We start from the raw sequence: 24,080 nt of genomic DNA on the forward strand, positions 1-24,080 counted from the left end.
GGCACAATACATTCATTAATATTTGCAGATGATCAAGTGATAATGGCTCAATCTCGTGAGGATGTGAAATATATGATGAGAAAACTCCTGGATTCATTTGAAGCAGGTGGATTGCAAGTAAATATGAAAAAAAACTGAATATCTTGTAGTAGGTGGAAACGGAAGAGACATCTCCTTACACCAAGGAACTATTAGAGCTGTCCAAAAATTTAAATATTTGGGGTCATATATTGATGATTTAGGGAGTTGTAACTCCGAAATAGATAGTAGATTGGTGCAAGCAAGAAAAGCCATAAGGATGCTGAATGGAGTACTGTGGAGCAGGACGATATTGAATGACACCAAGAAGAGGATTTTGACGGTGGTTGTGGAAAGTATAATGACATATGGCGCAGAGGGGTGGACATTGGTAGAAAGTAAAAAATCTAAGATTTTGGCAGTGGAAATGGACGGAATACGACGTAGTGCCAGAGTTTCCAGATTAGAAAGAAGGAGAAATGAAGAAGTGAGACGGATGATGGATATGGAGGAGACAGTGATGGACAGAATTGAGAGACGAACTCTTCAATGGTATGGACATGTCAGAAGAATGGAGGAAAGTAGGTGGCCTAAAACTCTTTTGGAATGGTCACCTCATGGTAGAAGGAAGCGGGGTAGGCCAAGAACAACCTGGAGAGGACAGATCCATAGATTGATGAGTGACAGGTCTCTGGAAGGAGATGAATGGCTTGACCGGGAAGATTGGCGAATGGGAATACAGGGTAACCGCTAAATAGTGGAGAAATCCTCAAAAGTAAGTAAAAGTAAAAGTAAGAAACACGGACTTTTTCTATCGAAAATGTCATAGTACGTTTTAGGTCAGTAGTTAACCATTCTTATTTTTTTTCTCCTCTTTCTATCTTTCTCTATTTGGACCAGCTTTTACGAATGTTTCTTCTTTTCATTCAGTTGATTCAGAGGAACTGTGAAGTTAGTTTGAGAGAGAAATCATGTCTAACAATACATGTCGAGTGGTGTTAAGTTTAGAGGCGAGACGAAAAATGGTTGAAGAAAGTGAGAAGGGAACATCTGCTAGAAAAATTGCAGAAATATTCAAATGTGAAAGGACACAAACGGTATAATTATGAATAAATATGAAATATTAAAGGAGTGGGAGAAAAATAAGCATGGTGGCCAAAAAAGGAAGAGAGAATCTGTGTTTAGTAATGTGAATGATTTCGTTTACGAATGGTTCAAGTGTGCGAGGGTGAAGAAATTGCCAGTAAGTGGGCCTATGACTCAAAAGAAAGCTCTTGAAATTGCCAAAGAACTCAATGTAAGCAATTTTGTTGCTAGAAATGGTGGTTAGAGTGCTTTAGAAAACTGCATAACATTGCATTTCGTTCTGTGTCTGTTGAAGGTGGTGACATTACAACCAGGCTTATAAATTGAATTAATCAACTTCATATAAATTGTACGAAAATAAGTTTGTAAATTGAACTAATTTGATTGTATATGTTTGTATAGTTTGGCTGATGAATTGTATATGCTTTTAAAATGATTACTAGTCTGTGTAGCTCTACTGATGAATTGTATATGATAGTCTGTATAGCTCAATTGATGAATTGTTTAAAATTATAAATTGAATTAATCTACTTGATATTAATTGCACAAATTTGTATAGCTTAATGAAAGTATGCTACTTTGTATTGTATATATTTGTATAGTTTTGGCCGATGATTTGTATATGCTTTAAATTGAATAGCAATCTATATAGCTCTATTGATAAATTGTTTGTGTTTGTAATTTGAAGTAGTTTGCATGATATGTATTATCAATTTCTGTATATCACAACTGGTTGAATTGTTTATGCCTTAAATTTAATTAACTTACTTGTTTTTTATTATACATATAGCTCAACTGATGAATGATCGTTTTCGTTTGTAAATTTAATAATCTGATTGGCTATGTATTGTATACTTTTAGTAGAGCCATTGATGTAGCTCAGTCGGCAGACTCGCTGGGCTGCTGATCCGGAGCTGCGTTCGGGCTTGGGTTGGATCCCCCTTTGGCCTTTAGTTTCTTCCGAGGTTTTCCACAGCCATGGGACTGAAGCCGGATGGTCTATGGCGAGTCCTTGGCATCAACCCCTTTGATTAGATTACCCTCCTTTGATTTGATTACCTGGTTGGGTTTTTCCGAGGTTTTCCCCAAACCAAAAGGCAAATGCCGGGTAATATTTTGGTGAACCCTCGGACCTCATTTCATCTCACTACATCTCGCCAAAATATTGTAAAAAATTGCACAAAATTGTAAAAATTGTAGAAAATTACTAAATTGTAAAACCATAAAAATTTGTAAAAATTGTAATTGTAATGTTGTAAAATTTTGACTTGTTCCACATCTTAAAGCTTCATTGCTCATGTAAGATCTATGGAATAAAATAAATGAATGAATTAATGAATGTTATTGAAGAATGGAAAAAATAGACTGCCTTCAATTCTTGCGAAATATGAACTCAGAGACATATACAATGTTAACGAAACAGGTTTTTTTTTTTTTTCAGGGCCCTCCCTAACATAACTTTAAGTTTTAAGAAAAAAAGAGTGTAAAGTGGGGAAGTTGGCAAAAGACAGAAATAAACCTGCTGTTTTTTTGTAATGCTGCAGGAGAAGAAGAACCACTCTTAATGATAGGGAAATCCAAATACCACATCACACCTCCAGCTCCTTGATCAAGGTATTATTCAGTCATTTAAACTGAAGTACCGCAAGCGAGTTTTGAAAAGGCTAGTTGCAAGAATGGAAGAGGCTGACTAATAATATGCACGATTGTTGTACGCGGACAATAGTAAAAAGTCAATGAAATTCAGTATTTTCATGCTGATTCATAAAAACCGCAACCTTAGTCAAGCGGCCACCTGATAAAATGGCCATTTCACAAGGTAACTTCAGATGGCCGCTTTAGACAGATTTCACTGTACTACAATACAGGTTATGTTGAGAAAGAGTTCTGGAATATGTTAATAAGAGTGCGCGCGCGCGCACGCACGCACTCTCTCTCTCTCTCTCTCTCTCTCTTCATTACCGAGAATGTTTCTACTTTTCATAACTGTCAATGTTGAATTATTTCAGACTGCACAACAGAAGAAATGCAGCTACAGCAGCAATGTCTGGCATGCCACACAACATAAAACAAATGACTGAGCCCTCACAACATCAACCTCTGCGTCATGGATGAATATATAATAGGATGCAAAACTTACTGAGTTTCCCGTAACACATACTAGAGGTGTTGTTGTAGAAATTGATTTTGCTGCCACCTGTTGGGAGGAGGGGCATCATTACATCTAGCAGCGCACCAAGTAGCGAAAAGAATAACTAATTACTCCATGCATTTAGCAGCGCACCTGGTGACGAAAATGTTAAACTGTGCAGAAAGTATTCCCTCCCACCCTCATCGATATTAAAAACTAACCCAATTTAAAATAAAACATTTACATTTTTATTCCTCACAGCAGCTTCTACTGAAAATTCTTACCGCAGCCAACAGGAAGATAAAAGAGATGATCTGTTTTACACTACCCAATTAAAATATAACCAGACAGAGACAAAAAATAAAGCAAAAGATTAGATAATTGGGATTGTATTCTTTGGTTATTTATTGTGCAGCACAATGGAAAAGTCTGCAAGAACTACTTAGATAGTTCAATTTATTATATTACTATTACTTTACAATACATTCAACAACACTATTTTTACAACGTCCATAAACATCACTGTTTATACACACATGTAGTATCACTTTATGTTCACTTATTAACAAGTTTCTGTCTGCCATCTTGTCTCCTCGAACAATATCTCGAACGGATAAATAGAGAACTCTGGGTAATGTACCCAACACGTAGTTCTAATGTTCACCACCTACGGTGTTGGGCGCTGATCATCTTATTTCAGCCCCCCGCCACCAGATGGTGCTGATTGCAGTTTCGCATCCTATTATATATTTATCCATGTCTGCGTCCTGTGCCATTTTACCTGTACCAGAATTTCACAGGCCCCAGCACTGCTGCAGCAGCTTCGCCTGGAACCACAATCCAGCTACCTCAAGCAATGCGAAGAAAGCTTGTTGGTCACTTCCAGGATGCTGAAAAGATGATATAATTGCGTTCTTTTCAGTGATAATGGCATTTTAAATAGCATAATTCAGTATTAAAATTATTGCTAGAGCTACTATAAAACAGGTATCGAAGTAGGACTTCGTATACGCACAAATATTTACTAAAGTATGCAATTATAACTTTTATTTAATAAGATAGATGGCATATTAATCAATTTATCTTATCAACTGCTACTAGACCATTTAATGAAAGTCATTCTCAGATTCTCCACAATGAAGCTTTCACTTAATTATGACTCCATAATTCTATACAGTGGTGGAAATTAATATAAAGGCAGTATGAGTTTTGTAGCAATTACATTTATTTTGTTGATTTGTTGTACATTTCTCCCTTATCCTTGATAGATATTTACGAACAACTTATAAAGAAACCATACCAAACTAAATTTATCATTTTGCTTTACACATAATACATGAAGAGTGAAAAACCACTGTCTTAAAGGTGGAAATTAATATAAAGACATCTTTCTATTGTAGATAATAAAATAAAGAAACAATAACAAAACACATTACAATAGAGTTCTAGTACTTGGTTGAACCACCATTCTTCTTAATAACTTGAAAAATTCTCTTTGGCATTGATTTAACAAGTCTGTTTAATTCGTCCATAGAAATTGAAGCCCACTCTGCCCAAATTGCATTCTTTAGTTGAGCCACAGTCTCAAACTGTCCTCCGTTGTGATACACATGCCTTGCTACGAATCTCCATAGGTTTTCTATGGGGTTTAAATCTGGACTACTTGATGCCTAGTTCAGAAGTGTGATTCCTTTCTCGAGAAACCACTTCTTCAATTTGGTAGAGATGTGAATTGCAGCATTATTTTGCTCAAAAATCAGATTGTCATCAAATTTTTCATATACCTGAACCAACTCCGATTCCAGCATCTCTATGTAGGTGTCAGAATTTATCCTGGTGTGCACTCATGCCAAGTTTGAGGTACTTTGAGCACAGAATGCTGCCCAGATCATCACACTTCCGCCACCAAAATTTCTACTCATTCGAACTTGGTCCTCTGTACAGAGATCGTGCCAGTAATATTGAAATCCATCTAGTCTATCCAAATTAAATTTATTCTCATCGCTAAATATCACTTGACCCCACTTTGAGGTCCAGGACATGTGTTCTTCAGCAAAAGACATTCTGGCCTTTTTATGGTCATCTTTTAGAGGTGGTTTACTTAGTCGTTTCTTAAAGACTAGGTTATTGTCTCCTGCCAGAATTTGTCTTACACGTCTGGCAGTGACCGGCAACTTCAAATCAGTAACTATTTGAGAAGCAAACATGTTTTTTACCTTTGTTGTGCATAGGATAAGTCGTTTAGTGCGCCTGGAGAGCTTCCTTGTCCGACCATACCTCCCATTTTGCCCATAATATGTGCCCAATTTCACAAAATTATCAATAACACAACTTGAACGTCCTAATTTCTTGGCGATTTTCTGACTGGAGAGCTTCAACTATTTGTAAGCATTAATTCTTGGTTTTTCTTCATTTGATAGAGGCTTACTACAAGAATTACTGTAAAACTTTGACAAAAGTTATAAAAGATGCAAAGAAAATGTATCTGAATGAAAAAATACAAAATTCAGATAATAAGATTAAAACTATTTGGGATATTATTAAAAATGAAACTAATCGATATTCAAAGAGTGAAAATATTACTTGCATTAAAATCAATGATAGTAAAATAGATAACCCAAAATCAATTGCAAATCATTTTAACGACTTCTATATAAATATTATTCAGAACTTAAACATTCAAGATTGTGCAGAAGATGCTGCACTTGGTTACCTAACTGATGCATTTAACACTGAGTTTTTAGGTCTCAAATTTATTCCCACTACCGCAGCAGAAATCATGCATGTGATAAAACAACTAAAAACAAAATATTCCTCTGGATATGATGAAATTCCAAGTAAAGTTCTGAAAGCTTGTTCTGAAATATTATCCCCTCCGTTAAGCTATCTATGCAATTTGTCAATGCAATGTGGTATTTTTCCAGAAAGACTCAAATATTCAATAGTAAAACCAATATACAAAAAGGGAGATAAATGTACTATTGCTAATTACAGACCCATATCATTATTAACAACATTTTCAAAAGTTGTTTGAGAAAGTTATGTATAATAGATTATATCATTACCTGGAGTCCAACAATATATTAGTTTTAGAACAGTTTGGATTTAGAAAACAAAAATCGACAGAGAATGCTGCTTTTAGTTTGGTGGATGAAATACTAAATTCATTAAATTCGAAACTACATGTAGGTGGGATTTTTTGTGACTTGGCTAAAGCATTTGATTGTGTAGACCATAGTATATTAGTAAAAAAATTGAAGTTTTATGGTATTAAAGATGAGATGTTGGGTTGGTTTACATCGTACTTATCAAATAGAAAACAAAAAGTAGAAATAAATGTACCAAATAGTCATAAAGTTACTTATTCAGAATTTAGAAATATTAAACATGGTGTTCCGCAGGGGTCAATTTTAGGTCCATTGTTGTTTCTAGTTTATATTAATGATTTAGTCTTGACCATAAACAATTCATCCCATGTAATTTTATTTGCAGATGATACAAGTGTAATTATTTCAAGCAAACAATACGATCATTTTATAAACACTTCTAATACAGTGCTGAATCTAATGAATGAATGGTTCCATGCAAATAAACTAGCACTTAATGTTGATAAAACCAGTGCAGTCAAATTTAGTACCCACAATAGTGCTCAGGTTTCCTACAGTATTCGATTAAATGGAACTCATCTCAAAGAATCTATAAGCACAAAGTTTCTTGGATTAGAATTGGATAATCACTTGAACTGGAAAACGCATATAGAATGTATTACTCGTAAATTGAGCTCTGCCTGTTATGCATTAAGATCCTTATCTACTATTGGTGATATAAACTTACTTAAAATGTCATACTTTGCATATTTTCACTCTGTAATGAAATATGGATTAATATTCTGGGGTAACTCGTCTGAAGCTAAACACGTTTTTGTTTTACAAAAGAAAGCTATAAGAATAATGGCCGGTGTGCATAAAAGGACCTCATGTAAAAATATTTTCCGAAACTTAGAAATCTTGACTTTACCTTGTGAATACATTCTTTCCCTAATGATGCTGTATATTAAGAACCAAGATAAATTCAGTACTAATCAAGACATTCATCATTTTAATACAAGACATAAATCAGATCTTCATCTACCCTCTGTTAGTCTAAGCTGTTTTAAAAAAGGAGTTCGCTATTCATGTATAACAGTCTTCAATGCACTGCCTAATTATCTTAAAGATTTGAAGAACAACGAGAAAAGGTTCAGAAAAGAATTAACCAAATTTCTACATACTCATACCTTCTACACAATTGATGAATTGTTTATGCTTGTGAATTGAATTATTCTACTTAAATGACATGTACAATTTTATATAGCTCAACTAAAATATGTTTTTATAGTGACTTAATCTGTTTACTTTGTATTGTATTTTTTGTTTAGCATAACTGATGAATTGTATGTACTGTAAATTGAATAGTATACTGTATAGGTCTACTGATGAATTGTTTAAGCTTATAAATTGAAATAATCTACTTCATATGAATTGTATAGCTTAACGAAAATACTAATTTGATTGTATATGTTTGTATAGTTTGGCTGATGAATTTTATATGTTCTTAAAATGATTACTAGTCTGTGTAGCTCTACTGATGTATTGTATATAGACCTACTGTAAATTGAATGGTAATATGTATAGCTCAACTGATGAATTGTTTATGATTATAAATTGAATTAATCTACTTGATATTAATTGCACAAATTTGTATAGCTTAATGAAAGTATGCTACTTTGTATTGTATATATTTGTATAGATTTGGCCGATGAATTGTATATGCTTTAAATTGAATAGTAATCTATATAGCTCTACTGATAAATTGTTTGTGTTTGTAATTTGAAGTAGTTTGCATGATATGTATTATCAATTTCTGTATATCACAACTGGTTGAATTGTTTATGCCTTAAATTTAATTAAATTGTTTTGTATTATAATATAGCTCAACTTATGAATGATCGTTTGCGTTTGTAAATTTAATAATCTGATTGGCTATGTATTGTATACTTTTAGTAGAGCCATCGATGTTGCTCAGTCGACAGACTCGCTGGGCTGCTGATCCGGAGCTGCGTTCGGGCTTGGGTTGGATCCCCCTTTGGACTTTGGTTTCTTCGGAGGTTTTCCCCAGCCGTGGGACTGAAGCCGGATGGTCTACGGCGAGTCCTTGGCATCAACCCCTTTGATTTGATTACCTGGTTGGGTTTTTCCGAGGTTTCCCCCACCGAAAAGGCAAATGCCGGGTAATATTTTGGCGAATCCTCGGACCTCATCTCATCTCACTACATCTCGCCAAAATGTAAAAAAAAAAAAAAAAAAAATGTAAAAAAATTGTACACAATTGTAAAAATTGTAGAAAATTACTAAATTGTAAAACTATAAAAATTTGTAAAAATTGTAATTGTAATATTGTAAAATGTTGACATGTTCCACATCTTAAAGCTTCATTGCTCATGTAAGATCTATGGAATAAAATAAATGAATGAATGAATGAATGAATGAATTTCCACGTGGCATTGTAGCAAGTACCGGCGAAAAATGCTACGGTCATGTCTCTCCAATACAACTGCAGTAATTTGTTTACACCAAGTCTTACATTACTGCCCGTCTGAGGTGGTAGCACAAGTGCATTTATACCAATTTCCACCCCCACAACAGCGTTATGTTTGTTTCTATCCAATGTTTTCACATGAGATGTGGGAACATTAGTGCAATGTGATATCCCTAAGTAAACTACACCATAGTTATCAGAAATGCGATATATGAATAAATACGTACGTGTTATACTGCAAAACTCAAGTGCCTTTATACTGATTTCCACCACTGTATTAACTTCAAATATAGCATAATACTGTTCAAATGCAACTTATTCTTTATTATATTCTATTGAGAACATTTTTATAAATTCAAAACTATTTAAATTGAAATTGAACTCGATGTATTTAAAAGTAATTGTTCATTTGTTCGTTTCTCTGTCCTGTTCCATTTTTGCAAGTTGCACTGACCTGCATGAAGATGTGCCGAGACAAAATCACTATTACACGACGAGCGGAAAGCTATAAAAGTGAGCAGTTCTATGTAAGTGATTCAAATATTTTAATGTGCAAATTGTGTATTAAGAGGTTGTGGGAGAAGAGAGATCAATCAATCAATCTTCTTAATGTATCCAGCTGTTTGCTGACAACATAAAGTCCACTATAGTCCACTGTAGTCTATTCAGTTGTTGTTTTGCACGAGAAATGAGGGGTATTTTGATCGGTGTTCATTATAGATGCCTGTTGCTAGTAGCCAGAGTTGGGGTGTAGTCAATATATACTGCAGGGCTGTGTCTTCTGCAACCGGTATTGATGAGTTTAATTTACTTCTTTTGTGGTTTATGGAGGGACAGTATAGAAGAACGTGTTCCAGACCTTCATCATGATTATTACACCACAGACAAGTAGGATTATCAGAAATGTGAAATCGGTGTAGGTACAATTGAGTGGCAATGTGACCTGTTCTGGCTCTTGTTAAAAATGTTTGAACATGTCTGGGCAAGTTTTTGTACATTTTCAGGTCATTTGGTTTCTTTTGTACAGACTGTAAAATTTTTCATTTTTCAGAAGAGAGCCAATTGTTGATCCAATGGTTTGTAAAATGAGACTTTACTGAAGCAAAAACACTGGATAGAGATATCATTTGAGGTCTTGGTTGCAAATATGTTGCCTGTTTTGCAATATTATTGACTTTCTCGTTTCCAGGTATACCACAATGACTAGGTATCCATTAAAATGTTATTCCCTTTTGGAGTTTTTTTAGTTTACTTAGTTGTTTCTGAAGTGGAATAATTCTATGTGCATATAGGTTTGGTACATATTTAATTATATTAAATATAACCCCCTTGGGAGAAAAGAGATGTATTGGAAAAACACATCAAATCCAATCAACACGTACACACAAAGGAAAACTTCCTTTCAAAAACAACTGAAGAACGACATGGTCTTAAATGGCAGGCAACAATTTCAGAGCTCGAAAGCAAAGCAAAGAATGCTTGTGAAGAAAAAATGAATTTGTCAAAGACACGGTGAAGATGTGTTTACGAGCCAACATTCCAATGAATAAACTGGATCATCTAGGCATGCGAGAATATTTGAAAAACTTAAGTACTGCATTAAAATTAAAATGAAACTCAGAATTTGAAAATATTTTAAACTGTTAAAATTTTGCTATTTTGTTTAATATTTCCATATTTAAGCCTAAGATTTTCTTTACTTACTTTACAGCCATATTTGTTTCATGGATATTAGGCCTACAAAAAATGTATTATTATACTTCTAAATAAAACTAATTCGATTATTTCTATCTTTAAAGGTACGTGCCATACTTGGGTGATCTATCTACATGTTCAAGAGCATATGGTGCGTTGCTCAACAAGATCGTCTGTGATGATGGTTGGCCTCCCACCGCACTCCTTGTCATGCACATTTTGGTGTCCTGCTGAAAATTGTCTACAGCAGCAACGCACCATCTGCTTCCTCATGACGTTAGGCCCATAGACCTGGCACAGCTGACGATGAATTTTAATCGGCGCTATGCCCTGTGCATTCAAAAACTTTATCACTGATCACACTTCACATGCGGCGGGAGCTGGAATAGGAGCGTCCATCTTCAACCAATGCAACGAAGCTACTGAGAGCACTCGGAAAGTTCCGCTAGCGCATGCGCCATGCCAGGACATTACTCTATCACGTACACGCAGTCGCTTCACACAACATATGGTTTGCTAGCTGTGGGACGAGTGGGAAAGTTACTTTATGGACGCGCCTCGTATTTACAACTATTCAACTCTATCACTGTCTCTATTATCACAGTCAAACTTTCCTGCTCACATTTAAAAGTAGCTATTAATTTAGTAGTAAGCCTCATTTTGATTACTGTAACACTCTCTACACTGACCTTAACATGAAATTGACAGACAGACTACAGCGTGTTCATAATGCATGTGTTCGATTTATTTGCAACGTCCATAGATCTGACCGTATCACACCTTCACTAAATATGCTGTCCTGGGTCCATCTCAAAGAGCAAAGAACTATTCACTCTCTCACTTTACTCTTCAATATTCTTCAAACCTCTAACCCTAGCTACCTAGCTTCTCGTTTTCAACATTTGTCCTCATATCACGAAATAGATACTCGTTCACAACACCATATCACACTCTCCATTCCTAAACACAGAACATCCTTCTACTCTTCATCTTTCACCGTCTCTGTAGCTCATCTCTGGAACTCTCTACCACAACATGTCAGAGACTGTCGGACATTGTCTAATTTAAAAAATATATTAAAATTGCACTTTTTCAATTCAGATTCCCTTCAGTTATAAGCCCTTTTCTCTGCGGTAGTTTTGTAAAAATATAGGCTATATATTTCTTTCCTTCCTTTCCCCTTTTTGTTCTCTTTATCAGCTGATGAATTTATTATCATAGCCTTTTTATTGTGAATTTTATTTAATTTTCTTTTTTTTCCTTTTTTATTATTATTTTATTACAGTCTATTTTGTTATATTCTTCCTTACGTTTTCCATATTAACCATTTGTACTAAATGAGTTGCTTTTGCTATATTCCAATGTATTTTACTTTCTTTTTTCTATTATGGTATTATTTCCATGTTGTTTAGTGTCGATTTTATTATGCTATTAATATTTTTTATTTTTTTTTTGTAATATGTTAGTATTCTGTTCTGTAACTTTTTTGTTAAATTTTAACTGCTTATATACTTTGTGACCTGGTAGAGTGTAAGAGAAGGCCCTATGGCCTTAACTCTGCCAGTATAAATAAAGAATTATTATTATTATTTACTTCCTCCATTCAAGCCGTGCAATACTATCGAATACACTGTAAATATAAGTTTGTTTTTTATATTGAAAACACGGCTGATACAAGTACGTGTTCGAATGTGATCAAATATGATAGATTTATGACAAGAATTAAAAAGAATGTCGTAGATTCTGTCACCAGAAAGGTGAAGGGATACTGGAAATTGCTGAATCCTCTTTGACTATCAAGTCTCAGACTCCAAAAACGGTATCATCACAACAGCAAAGAAAACTTAATGAATATAATATAATTATCAACACCAATGATAATTCATTCAAAGCTTCAAATACAAATACGGTTTATAGTTCTTAATGTGTTCAATGTTGTAAATGAACGATTTTTTTATTCTATTTGCTGTCATGCTATAAAAGAAAGTAAGTACATTTATGAATGAGACACAGAAAAACATGGCGTGTCTGTCTTTACAGATTAGTGATTCAGTAATTCTGTGGTTCCAAGGCAAAAGGAGATAGGACCTATGTCAATTTTTGATAGAAATGAAATTTTGCGATAGGTTGTGCATCCCAATAGTATCTTTATTGTGGCAAAAGCTGACATGCTTACCTCTATTATTTTTCTCTCTAACCCACTGTCATAAAACATGACCCCTATGATTTTATAGAGTCGTTCAGACTCTAGATGCGTGCTCCTGAAAAACTCTGAGAAATGACATACCACCAGTGGCGTCTCCTGCGTATTTCTTAAGAGGAGGAAAGAAGGTAACAGGACGAAATAACACCTTCTTGAATGATACATGCTACAAATTATCCAACATGCATACATGTAAGACCAGGTAGTGTTGGGGTTGGTCTTCCCTTCTGTACAGCAATAATCTGTTCTTGTAAACTGAGTTTCCTAAATTTTCCAAAATATATCATGTTTTCACTTCCATTCACTGTTGAATAATTGCACAAATTAACAATTACAAGGAAATTCACATAGCAGCATTTTTCGAGCACACTACAGCATCACACGTGTTGGAAGAGGCTACAGCTACTAACACGTAATTGGAACCGCGGAAATGGGAATGGGAAATAATCTGAGGAAAGCGAGAACACTGCACCCACCCACGTGGTCTGTGTTGCCACATGTACATTTTACAAGTTCAGTATCACATGCTTTTGAAGAATATCAGTTCTTGTAAAGTCATACTACCATTATTGTTCAAAGTTGCCGGTGGCCAATTAATTTTTTATGTTAAAAATAATGTAGTTTGGAGTACCTACTTTCAATTTCAAATATATATGTACAAAACTGACAAGTTGGCTGTTGCCCTGTCTAGTACACAATGAATGGAAGTGAATTTCAGGGGCCAAAAGATCTGCGATACTAACGTAGAATTACTTCCTCTTTGTTTTATATAAACCCAACTTTAACTTTCAAATATCCTTGAGAGTTTCCAACCATGAATAGTAGCCTATATAAAGTGCAATGAATAATATTTTTGATTTATAATTTAAACAAAAGTTTATATGGTTTCAGAGCGTTGCGTTAAAACTTTTTTCATTGTGCCTCCTCCTAGAAGTTGAATGCAAGATCGTTAGACGGCAGCGGTAGCGAGCTTGCTGCATGACCAGTCGGTTTCTATTTCCCGCCCATGTGCTGATTCAGAGGAGGATCTCCTCCCTATCCATTCATTTACTCGCTTTAAAACTCTGCTTCTTTCTCTGGCCGCTAGTGCGCTGTTGTCTATGTGTGTTAACTGCAGTAAAGGAGGAATGGATTGACTCTCCTCCACACAAACAATCTCGCATCCTTCTCACAGTTTTCTAGTAGCACATGAGTGCGCGTCGTTTAAAACTCGATCAACCAAGGTTTTCTTATAGCTGTGAACTTAAAAATTATCGAATCTTCCTTGAATTTCAAGGCACATATTTTATTTGGTATTTACTTTCAAAAGAAGAAAAATGTGAGGAGGACGTTCCTCCCTTCCCTCCCCCGAGGAACCGCCACTGCATACCACATTTTGCCTTGGAGCTACAGAATTCGAAGAGGTTAAGGAACATGAAGTATGTACTTCAAATCGCACATGTGTCCATGCATTTAGCTCTGTTTGGGACAGAAAAAGTGCGTCAAAAATGCTAAGTGTAGCAAAATCACAAGAAATGAGCCAGATGTGCTTTGAAAGTTATTTTTACAACACTAAGGTACTTAACTATGCTAAGTTCAGCTATTATGGGTAAAAATGATGAGTCAAATTTAAATCAGCTTTTATTATTGAAGTCCAAAGATAAGGAAGCCATAAAATCTTTGTTAGGTCGCACAAAAAACAAATAGCTCTTACATGATGGATTAAATGAGATGCTGAATCTCATTGCATAGTTGGTACAAAAACGTCTTTTGGATGCTACCTTAACATCCACTATCTTTTAATCATTGATGAAACATATGACATCCCTAGGAATGGGTACGTTTCTATTAGTAGGCTGACCAGACATTCCTTATTTCCAGGGACAGTCCCCGGTTTTGAGTTGCTGTCCCCGGAGAGCAAATGTCCCTGTTTTTCTACCCAGAAATTTTTAATTTGTTTCACTAACATTTTACACATGAATATTTAAATATTGTTATGAAACTGCCGTGATTCATGCAAATTTCTGAACGGTTCTGAGTGTGAGACAGAAGAACCTGCGAGGACAGTATGAGATATTCTGCACTCTTTGAGGCAAACATAGCATCTTTGTCTTCATTAGCTTTGTGCAGAAGTGTTAGAACTGCCGCAGCGTCCATTATTAAGTAGTTCAGAAATGAGGAGTTTTGTTACAAACCAACATGTGAAAAGTGGTATGTTTTTCAACATTTCAATAAAAATTTCATTCCATTTGAAAATCTTCTCAAAACAATGTCATTAATTCATCAGTTGAAAGACTTTTCTCCACAATTAACAAAATCTGGACTGATGAAAAGTCAAGAATAAGAATTGAAACAGTTAAAGCTTTGTTACAAGTGAAAACAAACTTTCATTTCTCATGCGAAGAACTTAGTGTGAAGCTGTATGGGAATGAACAGATCCTTAAAAAGATATATTCTTCAGACTAGTACTTGTGAAATGTATGTGTTAGAGTTCAGTGTGTACAATACTATGTGAAAGACTTCCATGCATGCGTCAGTACTGAAATTGGATTCTTAGTGGCTATAATTATGTATAGTAGTTACGTGTGTTTATGCATTTAATTCAAAAAGTTAAAATACTGGTACTCCACAAATTTAGTGTGCAAAGTTCTGTCATTGTATTTAATGTTAAATGTATTTTCTGCAACATTTCAATGGGGAGTGACCAGATAAGCATTTGTGTTTTTCCTTGAAATTGCCGATGTCCCCTGCTTGATCATAAAAAATCTGGTCAGCCCAGCGTATAGGTAATTGTGGACACTTCGTGTTGGTACCTTCGATGTAGCCGGACTGATTTCAATAACCTTCAAGCCAGCTAGAGCGTCAGATTCTGCTTTCTCCCTAGAGTTGGCGCTGACATCACACCAGCTAGCAGTCGACACAGCGGAAATATAACACATATAATTAATACATCTAGGTACATTATGTACTCAAATAAAATAAATTGGATCCATAAAATAATAAATCCGTCATTAACTGTAATGTCTAGACTCTAGAGTTCCTTTATAATGAGAGTTGAGACGTTGACCCCAACAACAATTAAAATATGTAATGATTTGATAGCACTGAAAATGGAAAACCAAACTCTTATGAGAAGTAAAACCATATACCTATATCATATTATATACAAATATTAAACGAATTTGATACTTAATTTTATAATGTATTATATTTTATAATATAATTTATTATATCTGAAATATAAAAAAAAAAAATATTATTACAACTAGTTTGCCACTGAGAAATAAGGAAAAGCTGTTAACTTGAATTTATTTGAAGTAAAACTTTACTGGATTATGCAATAAGGTAGGCAATATTTGGATCCTGTGTCTTAACTCTATACTCAATTATCTTAGCGTATGCTCGATTACACTAACCTCTAGTGCTTGAAAGTGGAACTAAACGCCAGCGCACAGAGAAACAAAACACAGAAAAATTCGCTCAGTGTCCATTCTTTATAATCCCTATTCGCTGGTCAGCCTATTAATGTATGATTTTGATTTACCCATGTCTCAACTAAGTAAAATATTGGTTTCGTGTTGCCAGAAATTCTAATTTCATGCACTGTGTGAAGGAATTATAACCCTGCGGCCACAAAGTCTCCTGTTTCCATTAAGAACTTATGCCCATCATTCCTCTTTCTATATCGGATGCCTAAACTACACAATATTCTGTAAGTGGACATATCAGAGCCTCTGCTTTGAAAGAGAAAACTGTATATTCTCGAATCCTCAATGAGGCAGCAGATTTGATTCTTAAAACTCACTTTCCAGAATGCATCATCTTTCTTCAGACTCTGTGGCCAAAGCACGACACTTCCAACACCCACGCTGACAAGAGTAAAGTGGACAATCACGTCATTTTCTCCTGTTAACTCACCTGGGTACGATGGCATCCTTGCAGTCCCCCTAGAGTGGTGTCTGGACTCCCTGCATGACCACTAAAAATGTGTTCTTCGTGAGAAATATATCTCACAGATGATAACACATTTCGATGCTTTAAGGGATCCAGAGACTGTGGCAGAGACCTGTGACAGAAAGTGTCAATATTACATGATTTGCACAAAAATCAACATGCCTACATACATTAGCACTACATGCAGTAACGTGAAGAATAAATGTATCTTAGACAACATGTCTACCACAGGTACATTGACAGTGAAGGTATTTCGATAAGGCATCTTTCAGTAGAATCAGAGGAATGTGACTGATTGAAATGGAGCTTTCGGGCTAAGATGCCATGGTCTACTGGTGAAGATATTCCCAGACGTTTCGTCTACTACTGCAGCAGACATCTTCAGTGGTGAGGTATCCTAGGTCTGAGTCTTCTGCTAGAGGTACCTGTGGCAACTGATACCCTGACTGTTTGCCTGTCCTTATTTATAGAGCCAAGGATTGGCCTTGGTGTTCCGGAACACGAAGGCATTCTATAATTAAGGACAGGCAAACAGTCAGGGTATCAGTTGCCACAAATACCCCTAGCACAGGCATGTCAAAAATCAGACACTGAAAGTGCAGTGTATGTGCGCGGAACGCCGGTCTGTGCAGATTGCGTCATTCACGTGTTGCTCTTACCAGTTCTTAGCGGGAGGGACGTACAAGAATCTATTCTGCGTTTCTAGTGTTCAATTAAATTGATATTTGGACATTATAAACATACTTAGCAGAAGGAAAAAACACAATTATTGTCAGTGTCTATATTTGACAATAATTGTAACACAAGAAACAATAGACTTACTCAGTTACAATTCACAATGCAGTCGTTTGTAAAGAATAATTTATTTACATGATTTGTATACAGTATTTGAAGAAAATATAAATATTGCAGTAATTTCGAAACAACAAAAAACGAACACAATATTTCATTTTACGTAGTAGGTACTGATTATTTCAAAGTAATACTCTTTCATTGTTCCTCAAGCATTATTGGGACCATTGGTGCACAAATGCTAAGAAAGAAAATATTTTACTCCCAATTACATGCAATAGGACATTGTGAGGCTTTTACACTGGAATCATTTCCTTGCTGTATATTAATATAAATTCACATTATTATTAATAAATTGGATAAATTAAGCTGGAATTTAAATTTATATATAGTTTATTTGGAAAACATTGAGAGCAAGTATTAGCAAGTTGGGAGCGTTAATGAATTGAGTTAAAAGAGTACTTCACAAGCTGTGAAGCGAGGACATTTTCTTTATGTCAGGTTTAAAGATTTATTAACGTAAGTATATTAGATAATATAGTAACGTGAGGTGGAAAATTCGCCATTATGTATTATTTTTCCAGACAATTTTTCCGCCTTACAAATAGTTGCTTTCTTCCTTCCCTTACAACCTCAAGAGCCTCACATGTATTACTCACTATATTCTCATCACTTATCAGCTTATCAAATAAAAGTTGTAAGTCGTCTAACCATTGATGGCTGTGTTAGTACAGACTCCAAAACAACATCATTGTCATGTTTGTCTTGCTGTGAGAGTACTAATTAAGAAATAAGAGCTGGCAAATATCATATTTTGAGAACTTTACTAATATGATTTAAATTCTCATATCACTATTAGGTCCACATGATATGATGAAAGCCTTTTATTTTTAAATAATTACTATTGGCTGAGGAAAACATCATAACAGTTATGTTATATGATTCGTGATTTCTCTTCTTCGTTATATCTGTGGACTCCTCACTTTATTTTCCATAACGCATATACAATAACAGTTCAATGAGCACCCGTACTGATCTGTGTTACTGAAACAAAAGCTGATCTGCTACTATAGGTACTGTACAGCCCTGTCGCGTTCCCCTCCAAGCCGATTCACTCCCTCCAGGTAGGAGAATAGGAACTGCACATTGCACGCAGACCAGTGCACAATGTGCGCGACTGCACAATGTGCAGGGTTTTGACATGCCTGCCCTAGCAGAAGACTCAGACCTAGGATGCCTCACCACTGAAGATGTCTGCCACAGTAGTAGAAGAAACGTCTGGAAATATCTTCACCAGTAGACCACGGCATCTTAGCCTGGAAGCTCCATTTCAATTAGACACCGGCCATGAAAGCCCACATGCTAAGATGAATGGGACTGAATCCATTATAAGTTTCTAAAACTTATATTCAGTATAAAAGCAATACGGTTAATAGTGGGAGATGCATGTGCAAGAAAAATTGTGACTAAGGCCTTCCCTCAAAGCAGTGTTTTGCCTCCACTACTATGGATCGCAGTAGTTCACAGCCTTCTTGACAACGTCAATAAAAATATTGGCTATTTAGATTAATGAAAATCATCACTATTGAAAACTTGAGCATACACTGTTCTCTTCCATACAGTCAGTTTTCGAATTATAGGGGAACAACTTAGAAAACTCCATTGGTCTGCGCATCCGTCAATCTTAAAGAGTGACACAATATACTATTCATCTCCTCCTTCCTAACTGTCAGCTGATAACAGAAGAAGGCATTACTTACGTAGACTTTCAATGAAGCAGAATATTTTCGCATTTCATATACTTAATAACTCAAAGAGAAATAGTCAGATTCTAATAAAGAAAAAAAGCATGTTGAAGAGCACTGTTTGCAGATTTTTAAGATGTTTGAGATACCGCAATATAACAAATGTAAGACTTCTTAATTGAGGCTTGTTTTATACTACTGTAGTGTGGGAAAATATATTTTTGAAGATATGATTTGAAAATATGTTTTCGAAAGCTTTCGACAAACTAGATCATGACATATTACTGCATAAACTATTAGAATTTGGCTTCTCTAACCATCTGCTAAAACTTACCTGTTCATACCTATCATTCCGACAGGTCAATGCAAAACAATTTAATGTAAACTTGGGTGTCCCACAAGGGTCTAATTTAGGTTCTCTCTTCTTCTTACTATTCATCAATGATCTACCAAAACATATACAACATTCCAATTGCTTATTATACGCAGATGATATTAAATTATTTAAAGAAATTACAAATGAATCTGACTCAGCTAAGCTACAACAAGATATTAATAGTATTTTTAGGTGGAGCATTGTTAACAAACTCAACTTTAATATTAAAAAATGCTCACACCTTACCTTCACTCGTAATACTAACTCTCTGGATTACACGTATAGCATAAATAACACAAAATTAGAAAGGGTCACTTCAGTAAATGATTTAGGAGTGGTGATCTCTCATGACCTATCCTTTTTAACACATATAAAAGCAATTGCGAATAGAGCCTTCAAACTGGTAGGTTTCATCTACAGAAACTCAAAAGATTTCAGGAATGTTGAAACTGTCTTAAGAATATATAATAGTTTAATACAAAGTAAATTAGAGTACGCATCTATAGTTTGGAACCCTCACTATCACTCGCACTCGGTCATTCTAGAGAGCGTACAGAATAAAATCCTAAAACTGCTATATATGAAAAAACATTCATGTTACAACATATTCCAATCTTATGAATCCATGCTGGTTGAATTTAATGTACCATCTCTCAGTAGTCGCAGGATAAGAGCACAACAAATATATTTGTTCAAAACCATAAATGGCTTAATAGACAACCCTGATCTTCTACAGCTAATTAGTTTCAATATTGGTAAATCAAATTTGAGAAAGCGATCTCTCTTTTATTTACAGACATCAAAAACACTATCTCATAAAATGTCTCCACTTTTATTAATGCTTCGAACTTACAATCATCTATCAAATAAACAGGATTTAGATTTTTCGTTATCGTACAATATGTACAAGAAAAAGTTATGTAAAGCATTACTTGGAACGCATGTTCTGTGTTGGTGAGTTTTTTGAATAAATGAATTGAGCCTATTGGGCCTGCTGTGTAGTGCTGTATATTGAATTTATTAACATGGTGTTGTATTTGCTCTGCAATTTGCCAATTATAGCTACACCTACATTTTGCATTTTTGGCTGTGATGTCTGTACTTGGCTCTTTTTGATTTGTTTTTTATTTGGTGTTTTTCATTTATATCTGTATCTGTCTTTTATATTTAGGTGGTATTATTTTTTTTTAATTTGTAATTACACTTGTATCTGTTTTACCTCTTTTTTCGTGTTGTATGCATTGTTTTTTTTTATCTGTACTGTCTATTGTAATTGGGGCTTTGCCCTGTTATGCACATAAATAGATAGATAAATAAAAACTGATCGCGATAAACATTTTTTCTTGAAGAGGTAAGTGGGTAGTTGCAGTGTATGAAATCGTCTAAATAGATTCTACTTTATGTTGAAAAAACCCCATATTAATAGAATGAGTCAACAAGATATCATCACTTGTTACGTTTATGTCTGACTACTCGCGGTCGGTCAAGTAGCGCGTACATAAACATTATTCATCTTCAAAACCTAACCATGCTTTAAAAATAAGCATTTATTGTTTTGACTGGTTTCATTTACTTAAAGGGACAGACTAAAATGTTTAGTCAGTTGTCTCCAGTCTTTTCAATTAGAGTTTTGTAACAGAAATTGGGTCCCCATTTAATGTAAAGGAATGATTGTGTCACCGCCTTTTTGCAAGATATGTAAAAGAAAAGTGGAATAAATGTGTTGAGCACGTTAAAAATCAATCAATCAATCTTCTTAATGTATCCAGCTGTTTGCTGACAACATAAAGTCCACTATAGTCCACTGTAGTCTATTCAGTTTTTGTTTTTCACGAGAAATGAGGGATATTTTGATCAGTGTTCATTATAGATGCCTGTTGCTAGTAGCCAGAGTTGGGGTGCAGTCAATATATACTGCAGGGCTGTGTCTTCTGCAACTGGTACTGATGATTTTAATTTACTTCTGTGGTTTATGGATAGACAGTATAGAAGAAAGTGTTCCAGATCTTCATCATGATTATTAAACCACAGACAAGTAGGATTATCAGAAAGGTGAAATCGGTGTTGACCTGGAAGGGCACTACATGTCAAGTGAAAATAGGGAGAGATTTATTGGAAGAGTTTTATGTGTATAATGGTTTACGACAAGGTGATCCACTCTCCCCAGTCATATTTAACTTGGCTCTCGAAAAAGCAATTAGAGCCATCAAAACAAACCCTAGGTACGATATACAATCGCTTAACCCAACATCTAGCATATGCAGATGGTGTGGCAATAATTGCAAGAACAAAGGCAGCACTATCAGGGTCACTACAAGAATTTGAAGAAGAAGCGAGAAAGCTTGGTTTGGAAATAAATGAAAGGAAAACCAAGTATATGAAAACATCCAGAAGAGAGGTACAGAAGCAGGACAATGTGGTCTTTCATCACCATAATTTTGAAAATTGTACAAGTTTTAAATATTTAGGTACAATGATTACAAACAATAATGATATATCCTCAGAAATAAAGACAAGAATAATGGCCGGTAATAGGTGCCTGTTTGGGCTTGGAAAACTATTTAAACTCAGTTCATTATCCAGATCTGCAAAGAAAATAATTTATAAAACTATTCTAAGACCAGTGGTTACATATGCTAGCGAAGCTTGGGTTTTAACAATAAATAACGAAAATATGCTAGCACTTTGGGAAAGAAAAGTTCTGAGAAAGATATATGGTCCCCGTTTTGAAAATGGTCAGTTTAGAAGTAGAACAAATAAAGAACTAATGGAACTGTATGGAGAGCCGAGTATAGTTTCCTTCATTAAGAAAGGCAGACTTAGATGGTTGGGACACCTTGAACGTATGCCAGAAGGCCGACTACCTAAACGGGCATTATATGGACACCCAGGAGGATTAAGGAAGAGAGGAAGACCAAGGTTGAGGTGGCTTCAGGATGTGGAGGATGATCTGCGGAGAGTTGGATGCAAGAGATGGAGACAACGGGCTCAAGATAGAGATGAATGGTTTCTACTGATTAAGGAAGCCCAGGCCCTTCATGGGCTGTAGTGCTAGTAATGAATGAATGAATGAAATCGGTGTAGGTACAATTGTATGACAATGTGACCTGTTCTGGCTCTAGTTAAAAATGTTTGAACATGTCTGGGCAAGTTTTTGTACATTTCCAGGTCATTTGGTTTCTTTTGTACAGAATGTAAAATTTTTCCTTTGTCAGAAGAGAGCCAATTGTTGATCCATAGGTTTATAAAATGAGACTTTACTGCAGCAAAAGCAAGCACGTTAAAAATAAAAAACGAACAATATTTTTCTAGTGCTAATGTAATAGACAGTGAAACTGACAGAATAATTTCGTTAGGAGAATGTTTAATTGATAGCAGTGATGCATCAGATGACTTGTCAATCAGTAGCAACAATGGTTCAGATGAATGGAGAGGAACTCCAACTCCACCTCCAGTGCAGCAGTAAGGTTAAGTAACCTCCCATAACGGGTTTTGTCAGTTGTTAACCTATAGTAGAGAATTGAGGAGCATTTTTGCTAAACTCGATAGATGCACAAAACTATTTTTCTCAGAAAACGAGTTTTATTGTATACACAGTTTATGTTGTGGGAAGGAGATATTTCTAATCATCCTCTACACACGGTATGAATCGAGTTATGCAAAATCTGACTGCATAGGATGATACAGAAGCTAAACATCATATGATTGTGATATATAACTCATTTTCGCAAAAGTTTGCATCTATAGAGCTTAGCAAAGACGTTCCTCAATTGGTACCATGAACAATACCTCCTTTAGTACATCACAAAGATAATGCTGTTTACAAAAGAAAAGAAAGTTAAAAATTTCAGTTCACTTATCTTACAGTAGCGAGCAAATTAATCTGAACAACGTAATTACTTATGCAAAAACACTCAAACGGGATAAAAAAAAAGGATCTAAGACATACCTCAGTAATCTATGGGCCTCCATTGTTCCTAATAACAGCTCTGAGACGATTTGGCATGGATTCCACTAATTTCCCACAAATATTCTTCATTTCTTCATCACGAAACCATACACCAATGAGGGCAGAAATCATCTTCTCCTTTGTAGAACAATCCATTTTTTGCATTCTTCTTTTGCAAATTGACCACAAGTTCTCAATGGGGTTGATGTCGGGTGAGTTGCCTGGCCAGGGGAGTACCTGAATATTCTTCTTGTTGAAGAATTCTGTAGTTTTTCGAGATGTATGGCATGGTGCAAGGTCTTGTTGGAACACACCTCTGCCATCCGGAAATGATTTTTGCAGCTGGGGTACGATTCTGGTTTCCAACAAGTGAATATATTTGTCAGAATTCATCATTCCCTAGATAGGTATTAATGCTCCAGGCCCTTCATGTGTAAAACAACCCCAAAACATTAGTTTAGGGGGGTATTTGGGTGCCTGTTGGAGATGGGCTGCTGTTACTTTTTCGGATCCTTTCCGTACGTAAGAAACACGGTGGCCGTGGACCTCGAAATGAGACTCATCGGAAAAAAGTA

General features: G+C 35.3%; 1 long non-coding RNA gene across 7 annotated transcripts in view; it reads right to left on the bottom strand.

Moving 5' to 3' along the window:
* The window catches only part of LOC138708136 (uncharacterized), an 80,103-nt gene that overhangs the window by 46,598 nt on the left and 9,425 nt on the right, over positions 1–24,080 (bottom strand). For all 7 annotated transcript variants that reach the window (XR_011334604.1, XR_011334601.1, XR_011334606.1 and 4 more), the window contains exons 6-7: positions 16,608–16,755; positions 4,017–4,125 (exon numbers count right to left, since the gene is read on the bottom strand). This is a non-coding gene — a long non-coding RNA (uncharacterized lncRNA). The remainder of the gene's footprint in view (positions 1–4,016; positions 4,126–16,607; positions 16,756–24,080) is intronic.

Source organism: Periplaneta americana, chromosome 10 (genome assembly GCF_040183065.1).
Source record: "Periplaneta americana isolate PAMFEO1 chromosome 10, P.americana_PAMFEO1_priV1, whole genome shotgun sequence".
NCBI classification, from domain to species: Eukaryota; Metazoa; Arthropoda; class Insecta; order Blattodea; family Blattidae; genus Periplaneta; species Periplaneta americana.